This window comes from Ipomoea nil, unplaced genomic scaffold (assembly GCF_001879475.1).
Source record: "Ipomoea nil cultivar Tokyo-kokei standard unplaced genomic scaffold, Asagao_1.1 scaffold1940, whole genome shotgun sequence".
Lineage (NCBI taxonomy): Eukaryota > Viridiplantae > Streptophyta > Magnoliopsida > Solanales > Convolvulaceae > Ipomoea > Ipomoea nil.
The window spans coordinates 1,360,928-1,370,217 of record NW_017618368.1 but is presented as its reverse complement, the minus strand read 5'-3'; positions in this window follow the sequence as shown (position 1 = coordinate 1,370,217).

Below are 9,290 nucleotides of genomic sequence, written 5' to 3'. Positions count from 1 at the left end.
CTTTTTCTCTGGTTTTAAATTACTTTTCTTTCCTAAGTTGTCTTCATTTTGTTTAATTTACTGCAATTGAAACATTATTTTGAATTTTTTAAAAATATTTATTTCTATTCTTTTAAGTTATTAAATTGCATTGTATTAATTCTCTATGTCGTTATATAAGAGAAGATTGAAGGGGTGATTGAATATGACTATCAATGACTTTGTTCATAAGCCAATATAATAAGATCGTTTATCGATGAAAATACGGTGGTATCGCATAGTTATAAGGCTGCTTTTAGGAGTGATCTTTCTCTCTAATTAGAAAGATTATAAGAGACGAAAAATCGTAGCCTAGAGTCTACATAAGGTGCTTTTGAGTTCTAAGAGTTTTCTTCTCCCTTCTCATGTTCACGCTTTATAAACTTACTATTGGCTATGGTAAGTAGAAAAAGAAGTTCTCTTCCATTCATCGAGATGCAATTAGTGTGAAATGAAAGGAGGTCGTTCGTTCGAGAATAGGGGTCGTGGAAGAATTGTTGGGTTCGATTCCCAATAGACCCGGTGTGGAATCAAGAATGATTCAATGAGATATGAAATGCCTGCATTAAGATTTAAAACTTGTCATCTACCTTCAGGAAATGTTTCAACCCCTTGCTTTGCACGCTTTATTGCAATTAACTCGTGCACTTGCGATGATAATTAAATTGTCGATCACTTCTCAATTCTCAACATGCAGTAATGTTTTCTTTAATCGGTTGTTCACATGCACATGTGCCTTCATTGAGCTTTGGAGTCCTTTATTTATAGATAGAGGTGAGGGCAGGTTCGTTAAACAAACTTGATTTTGAGAATCTACCCATTGCACCCCCATTTAAAAAAAGGAATGTGTTGCCTTTTTGTCTTTACTTGATCATTGGCTAAGAGATGTCCAGGTGTCTTCATGATACCTCATTGGAAGAAAAAGACTTAACTCCTTGATTCTGCTAGTAGAAACTCCGCTTGGTAGACTTCAACAATGGTTGCTTCAAGGTCAGCTGATCTGACTTGCTTCTTCTACTAAGTCTAGACTGGTTTAGGGTCAACTGATCTTCCTTGCTTCCACTGCTAAGTCTTAACTGCTTCAAGGGCAGATGATGTTCCTTGCTTTCGCTGATCCACTTGATCTGTTGCTAAGTTTTCAAGACTGTTTCACGGTCAACTAATATTCCTTGCTTCTTTAAGACTGGTTCAAGGTTAGCTAATCTGACTTGTTTCTGCTACCAAATCTTCAAGACTTCTCTATTGGTTCCTCATCTTTAGTTGGAATTTCTTTCTAATCTTCACTTCTGCTAGTTTGCTGCTTGTTCTTCCGCTGATTGGCTTAGGCACAGATCATCTGGCTTCTTCAACTGTTCAGGAGATTTTAACTTTTACAAATAATGGGGGCTGATGGATACCTAGCATGGGTACCCAGTCAGCACCATTAGTAGTCAGTCGGACCTAGCACTTGGCACTTGGATCATTACCAGTTAATCTTTAGAGCTAGTCAACTTAAGTGACTCGTCAGCCTTGGCGGGGATGAATGAATTAAAGTGGCAATCACGAGATTAGGCAGGTCAACCTATACAAACTACTTTCCTAGATATAATTTTTCACCTTATATCACCTCTCACTACTTAAATATCTTTATATTCCTTAAATCCCTTTATATTTCCTAAATCCCTCTACATCCCATAAAATATTTCACTCTACCATAAATACTTGATTACCATAAGTCAATCACATTACCAAATGTAGTGTTATTCTATAAAAGGCCCTAGTCAGATACAAGAGAGTGGAGCTCAATCAATCAACCAAGGCCGGTTTTTAGATTTTTATGGCCCCGTTCTGATAAATAAATGAGGCCCTACCAAAATCACAATATTTAAAACCAATACAGTAATTTTTTATAATAATAATAATAATAATAATAATAATAATAATAATAATAATAATAACAACAACAATAATAATAATAATAATGTAGTAAAATGTTGTTGTGCGCAAAGAAAAAAACAAAAGACATATTATGGAATAAATTACAACAACAACAACAACAACAACAACAACAACAACAACAACAACAACAACAATAATAATAATAATAATAATAATAATGGTATGCACGTAATGCAAAAGGATTAAAAATAAATGGAGATGTCTAATTCTAAACACAGGTCTTGAACCTTAGACCTCCAAATTGAAATTGAAATTGAAATACAATAAACACATGTTTCTACCATTTCTCCACAAACCTTTTAAATATAATTGAAAACGTTTATTCTTTATTTCTAAATGAACTAAATAAAAATTAAATATTGGGCCCTTTAAAATTTGGAGCCCTCTAAAATTTGGGGGTCCTTAAAATTTGAGGGCCCTGTATGATAGCCCAGCTTGCACAGTCCAAAATCCGGCCCTGCAATCAACCATCTTTATCCCTCTACATCTCTCTACATCTACATCTCTCTAGAGAACACAATTGTACATGTACAAATTACCTACAAAATATAGTAGATTTTGGCTTGACATCGCCCAAAAATGCACGTAATTTTCACCATTTGGTTTCCACGATAAAAATATTATGTCTCCTTTATTATTTTCTTTCAATTATTTATTTTGCTGCTCTTTCGTATTTCACTTCTCATCTACTAGGTATTGATACAAAAAGCCGTGTGCCCATACCATTGCAGTGATAGAACCACACAGCCAAAAGACGGAAGACGGGGGCCAGCGCTCTGCCACAAATTAAAACAAGAATCGCGGAGCTTGTTATGTAATATAAGTGATAGCATGGAACTCTTCAAGATGCACCATTTCATTTGGTGTGCACCACGAACTGGAAAGCACATCCCAAAGGGCAAATTATATTATGCACCGCGGTGCATAATCGATCATGCACCGCGCGTCTTTTTTTTTTAAATGAAAATTAACAGTGTTTATTTCCGCCGTTTCGCACCATTTTGCAAAAAGTAACTCTGTTATTCAGTGTCATTTTGTATACACTGCAGTTTTAGTTGAACACAACTACAGTTTCATTTCGATATAACTATAATTTCATTCGATATTTATAGTGAAAATGTTATTTAATTTTATTTTATATACACTATAGTTTTATTAAAGCACAACTACATGATCATTTTGATATAATTACAGCTTCATTGTACAATATACACTCAAATATGTGAAATGTTATTCACTTTCAGTTTATATACACTGCAGTTTCATTTCACTATAACTACAGTATCATTTTGATATAACTGCAGTGTCGGTTTGGATATACTGTAGTGTCAGTTGATGTTTAATACACCAAACAAACGGACTCCGTTAACTCTAACGGCGGGCCGTTTCTTTACTTAAAGAAACGGCGCCGTATATGGGCCGCGGTGCATAATCGATTATGCACCGCGGTCTATAATATAACAACTGATCCCAAAGAGCACATAGGTGCACGATTTTTAAAATCTTTAAATAAACGATATATCCTACATGCAGACACGAATTGAACATCCACCATTAGATACCTAAAAGTAGACAAGTACACACCAACATTCCTGAGATTAAAACACACACTTCAACTACATCAATGAACTCATTACAATATTTTATTCCCAAAAATTACATGTTTAGAACGCACAACTACCACCAACAAAAACAACCACTTATTGAGGCAAACATCAATCTGTAAATATATCTAGGCATTTGTAATCCTTTTACGGATTAATATATACCAAATATGTATAGTACAATACAACCACATGGCTAGTTTTTATATACGGATTGAATAAGGATATATCTACTATTTAGTAGTTACAAAAATTTATCACTAAACGATACTGTAATTAAATTTCAATTTTATGATGCACCTTGTGCAGTGGGGCCCCAAAAAAAAAAAAACAGAGAGAGAAAAAATCTGAAAATCTGCAAACTGGGCTGACCGCCGCCGACCGGAGCCCACCCCCGCACCTACAGTCGACGATGCTGCGCCGTCCCAGACAACCGCCTGCACCGCCGGCCCCGATGATTCGCGCCGCTTCGACACTTGTGAATCAGCCCCAACCGTCGTTGCTCCGCTAGACCCCATCTTCTGCACCCCCAGGCAGCGACCCGGAAGCCCGCCGTATCTCCCATCGTCCAACACTACCAGAGGCCATTGCGTCGCCGTCCACCGAGAAGGAACCCGACCATCCACCGTGGAGTAAACGCCAGAGACCACTGCCAAGAAATCAAGGTAAAATCAACTTCACCGATGCAAAAGAAGAAAATCCAAATTAAACCCTGGTAAAAGAGTGCAATGACAAGACCAAAATACCCTTCTAGTATCAAAATTGCCAAATAAAACCATTTAAAAAAAAAAACACGATTGTAACAATAAATAAATAAATATATAAAAATTAATCAGCTTCCACTAATGTAAATTAAAGGCTCAGATTGGTTCTCAGATTGATTTTTATATATGAAACATAAATATAATATGGTCCCTCGACTATAGCTAAATTAACAAATTGGTCTTCGACTTTCAATTTTAATCAATTAAGTCCTTAACTTTGCAATTTTGACACGATTTGGTCCTCCATCTATTTGACTGTTTGTTGACCGTGATGGACGATCTCCAGAAGAACCTTCAGCTCTTGTCGGAGCACGTGGAGGCCTCCAGGATGACGTTGCACCGGTTCGGAAACACGCCGTCTTCTTCACTCTGGTACGAACTCAACTACATTGAATCCAAAGGGAGGATGAAGAAAGACGATCGAATTTGGTAGATTACTTTCGGCTGTGGATTCAAATGTAACAGCGCGATCTAAAAATGCAACCGAAACCTTAAAATACCAACGATATACCATGAAATTACATATATATCCTCAAAAATCACAGTCAACAAACGGTCAAATAAACAGAGGACCAAATTGTGTTAAAATTACAAAGTTAAGGACTTAATTGGTTGAAATTAAAAGTTGAGGACCAATTTGTGAATTTAGCTATAGTCGAGGGACCATTTTGGGTATTTACTCTATAATATATCATTTACTGTGCATGCAACCTCACATTACCATTTGGCAAGGTCGGCCCTACTTTTATATTTAAATATTTTTATTATTATATTGCTATATCTACATATTAAAAATAAATTAATGGTTAATATTTAAAATTAAATTATAAATAGACTTTTTTAGGTAAGTTGTTTTTTCAATTTCTCTGTATTTTAATATTTAAAATGAATTTATATTCTAAATTCCTAATAGAAGAGAACTCGAGATCAGATTAAGTCTCCGGCATCTACACCCTCGAAGAATGCAATCCCAGAAAATCCACCATTATCGAGTGCGAGTCCCTATCCAGAGGTAGCCCTTGAAACGATGACGACGCCGGCAGAGGGCAACTAGCCGGCGTTCATGAACCCACCGTTGCCAGCGAACTACAAACTAAGCCTACGCAAATTCATGACATACAAGAAAGATGATCTCGAAGGTCTGGAGGAGGATACGTCTGGTGATGAGTGCGCTGAGAAGCAAGAAGATCCGGAATGCCCAAGAATAAGGTTAACTAAGGAGGAGAAGATTAGGATTAGGAGGCCATGGCGGAGAACCCTCATCATTCAACTATTGGGAAAGTCGGCCGGCTACAATTTCTTGATTCGCCGTCTACGTACTCTCTGAAAACCGGAAGGACACTTGGAGTTAATCGATCTGGAGCACGATTACTTCCTGGCACGCTTCGAGCTACAGAGGGACTACGACATTGCAAGGTGCGAAGGGCATTGGATGATCCAGGATCATTACCTAGTTGTCTAGCAGTGGAAGCCAAACTTTAGCCCATAGACAAACAAAACCCAGAAGATTTGTGTGTGGGTTCGATTTCCCGACATTCCGATTGAATACTTTGATGAGGACACCCTGATGAAGGTGGGAGATATGATTGGGAAAACCATCAAGATAGATGATATGACTAGCCTTGCCTCATGAGGTAAGTTTGCTCGTATCTGTGTGAAAATTGATATAACCAAGCAGCTGCTAGCTAAATTCACAATTGAAGACGAGGAATACCCGGTGGAATACGAGGGTATTCATCTCATCTACTTCAAGTGCGACAAGTATGGTCACAGGCTTGATTCTTGCCGCCAAGATTTGCAACCGGAGAATGGCCATAGCCCCGAGATCATGGAGGAGGATGCATGCAAAGATACGGCAAGCGGCCTATCACAGAAAGCAGCGACAACTTGTCAGAAGGACCCATCCAAGGCTCATCTTAAGGAGAGATTTGGTTCATGGATGCTTGTGGCAAGGAAGGATCGACGACCCTCTAAGAGGAGCGGAGGTAACCCCCAGAAACAGAATATGGCAGAGAAATCCCAGGGCCAAAATCCGTCAAGAGGTCCTAATGTCCAGAAGTCTAACTCCAGGTTTGGCCCTTTGAGTGACTTGAATGAGGATAACCAGGAGGAGGCAGAGCTAGAGGAGGGCAACGCTAGCCAAAGGGCAACTGGAAGGCTCCGATGGTAGACCCACAGTCCAGTGGCCAACTCAACACCTGTCCAGTAGACCCACATCCAGCGAATCATCGTGCAATTAGGGAGGTTTCGACTTCTCCCAGAAGAACCACCATGGAAGTTGGCAGTACGTCGGGCAGAATCTCAGCGGAAAAGGCGCCGGTAGGAGCTGCTCAGACAAATGGCGACCCCACTGGATTCCTCTCACCCACTCGCCGGCTTCCAGGCATTAGAACAAACCAGTTACTCCTGCAAGAAAGGAGGGGAAGACCTTCCACCCCCCGCAAGGCAGCAGCGGAAGACGGGCATACTCTTGTAAGAGGGTCTGTGAGATGACATCCAGTCTCAAGAACTGTCATGAACCATCGACAGATTGACCTCGGAATTCTTGCATCTTGTTTGACAACTAACCACAACATTGATGTGCCTCCGGATGATGGAGTAGACTTCTTCGATTTCGACACACCAAAGGACGCAATGGAAGAGGAACCTTTGATTAGGAGCCTGCCTGGAGTGGCTGCGGGGGCCCCTCTGCTCAATTGAGCTTTCCTTTTTTCTGCTTTCTTTATGATGAACGTCTTAGTGTGGAATTGTCAGGGGGCGGCATCCCGAGTGTTTTGACGCACCCTTAAACTTTATTTGCATGAGTTTAAGCCAGGCGTTATGTGTTTCCTTGAGCCAAAAGTCTCCGGAGACCAGGCCAATGAGATCTGATTTGATCTTGGTTATGATGACTGGCTGAGAGTTGAAGCTTTTGGCTTCTCGGGGGGGATTTGGGTCTCGAGGGTAGATACTGCGGTTGAAATCTCCTTTACCCATCCCCAGTTTGTGCTGTTGAAAGTTACAGAAGGTAACTTGCAGCCTTGGAATTTATCTTTTGTGTATGGTAGCCCTGATTACGCGCTCAGAAGGCACCGCTTTACAGACTTGTCTCAAGAGGGCTTGAATATTCAGGGTGCTTGGTTGTCTGTAGGAGATTATAATTCGGTGCTTTCTAGGGAGGAAGTTTCCAATAGTGCTAATTTTTCGCCTTCTCGGTGTGCAGGTTTTAGGAAATGGATCTTTGATGAGGGCTTAATAAACCTTGGATTTGAGGGTTCCCAGTTTACTTGGTGCAGAGGATCAAGCTCTACATCGTTCAAAGCAGCTAGACTTGATCGTGCTCTCTGTAATGCGGAGTGGAGGATGCTCTTTCCAGATGCTAGCGTAACACATATGCCTATAGTCAGTTTTGACCATGCCCCTCTCCTCATAAGAACAACGAAGGTCCAAAGCTTCAGTGGCCCAAAGAGTTTTAAGTATAATGCTGCCTGGTCTTTACACCCTGAGTTCTCGAATTTTGTTAAGAATAACTGGAAGACCGATGGTGACCTGGAACAAGTTAAAAAGGGCCTAGCAAATGAGCTGCATAACTGGAATTATAATACCTTTGGGAACATTTTTCAGAAAAAGCGAAGAGTTCTGACAAGGATTGATGGTGTTCAAAGAGCACTTGCGATTCGGCCAAGGTTAGACTTAATCCGGTTGAACACTAAACTGCAAAAGGAGTTGGAGGTGATCTTGAATCAGGAAGAACTCTATTGGTTTCAAAAATCCCGCGAGGATGGATAGCGTCTGGGGACCGCAATACAAGATTCTATCACGCTGCTTCTGCTGCCAAGAGGGCCAATTCCAGGATTACTAGGCTAAGGAACAACCATGATGAGTGGCTAACATCTGATGATGCCATTCTAAGCCATGTTACTGAGTTTTTCATAAACCTCTATACGGATGATGTGGGTGGCCAGAGCCAAACTGATTGGAGAAGAACCTTCCCAGCCCTCCAAGCAGCAGAGTGGGACTATGTGAATGCCCCTTTCTCTGCGATGGAAGTTAAACAAGCATGTTTCAACATGGCCCCATTTAAGGCTCCCGGGCTGGACGGTTACCATGCTGAGTTCTATCAACGCCTATGGTCGGTGGTGGGGGGATAAGTTGACGACTTCTGTGTTGGAATACTTCAGGACTGGTAATCTCCCAAAGGGATGTAATGACACGATTGTAACCTTGATCCCAAAAGTCCAATGCCTGAAGAATGTTAAGCAGTTGCGACCTATTAGCCTTTGCAATGTGTCTTACAAGGTAATCTCAAGGACTCTAACTACTAGATTAAAGATGGCTATCAGAAACTTGTAGGCCCGAACCAATCGAGTTTTGTCCCTGGGAGGCAGATAGTCGACAATATAATTGCTTACCAAGAGATCCCGAACACAGTTAACCATAAGAAGGGTAGAGTGGGATCGATGATTCTAAAGATAGACCTTGAAAAGGCCTACGATAGACTATCATGGAGCTTTATCGAGGACACACTTTGGGAAGCAGGTTTTAACCAGATCTGGATCAGATACATAATGGGGTGTGTTACGACAACAAGGTTGGCTATCACTTTAAATGGCCAACAATCGCACTGGTTCAAGCCATCGAGGGGCATTCGGCAAGGTGATCCTATATCACCACTAATCTTTGTGCTTTGTATCGAGCGCCTTAGTCACTTAATTAACGAGAAGGTCGAAGGAGGCTTGTGGAAAGGAGTTAGTGTTTCCAGGAATGGCCCATGCATCTCACACCTCCTCTTTGCGGATGATATGGTGCTTTTTGGTGAGGCCTCACTACAGCAAGCAATGGTGATTAAACAGTGTCTTGACTCATCCTGTAATAGCTCAGGACAAAGAGTCAACTTCCATAAGTCCTCTGTCTACTTCTCAAAGAGCACCCCTGCTGCTGAGCAATGCGCAATAACAGAACTACTTAACATTACAGCCACTGAGAA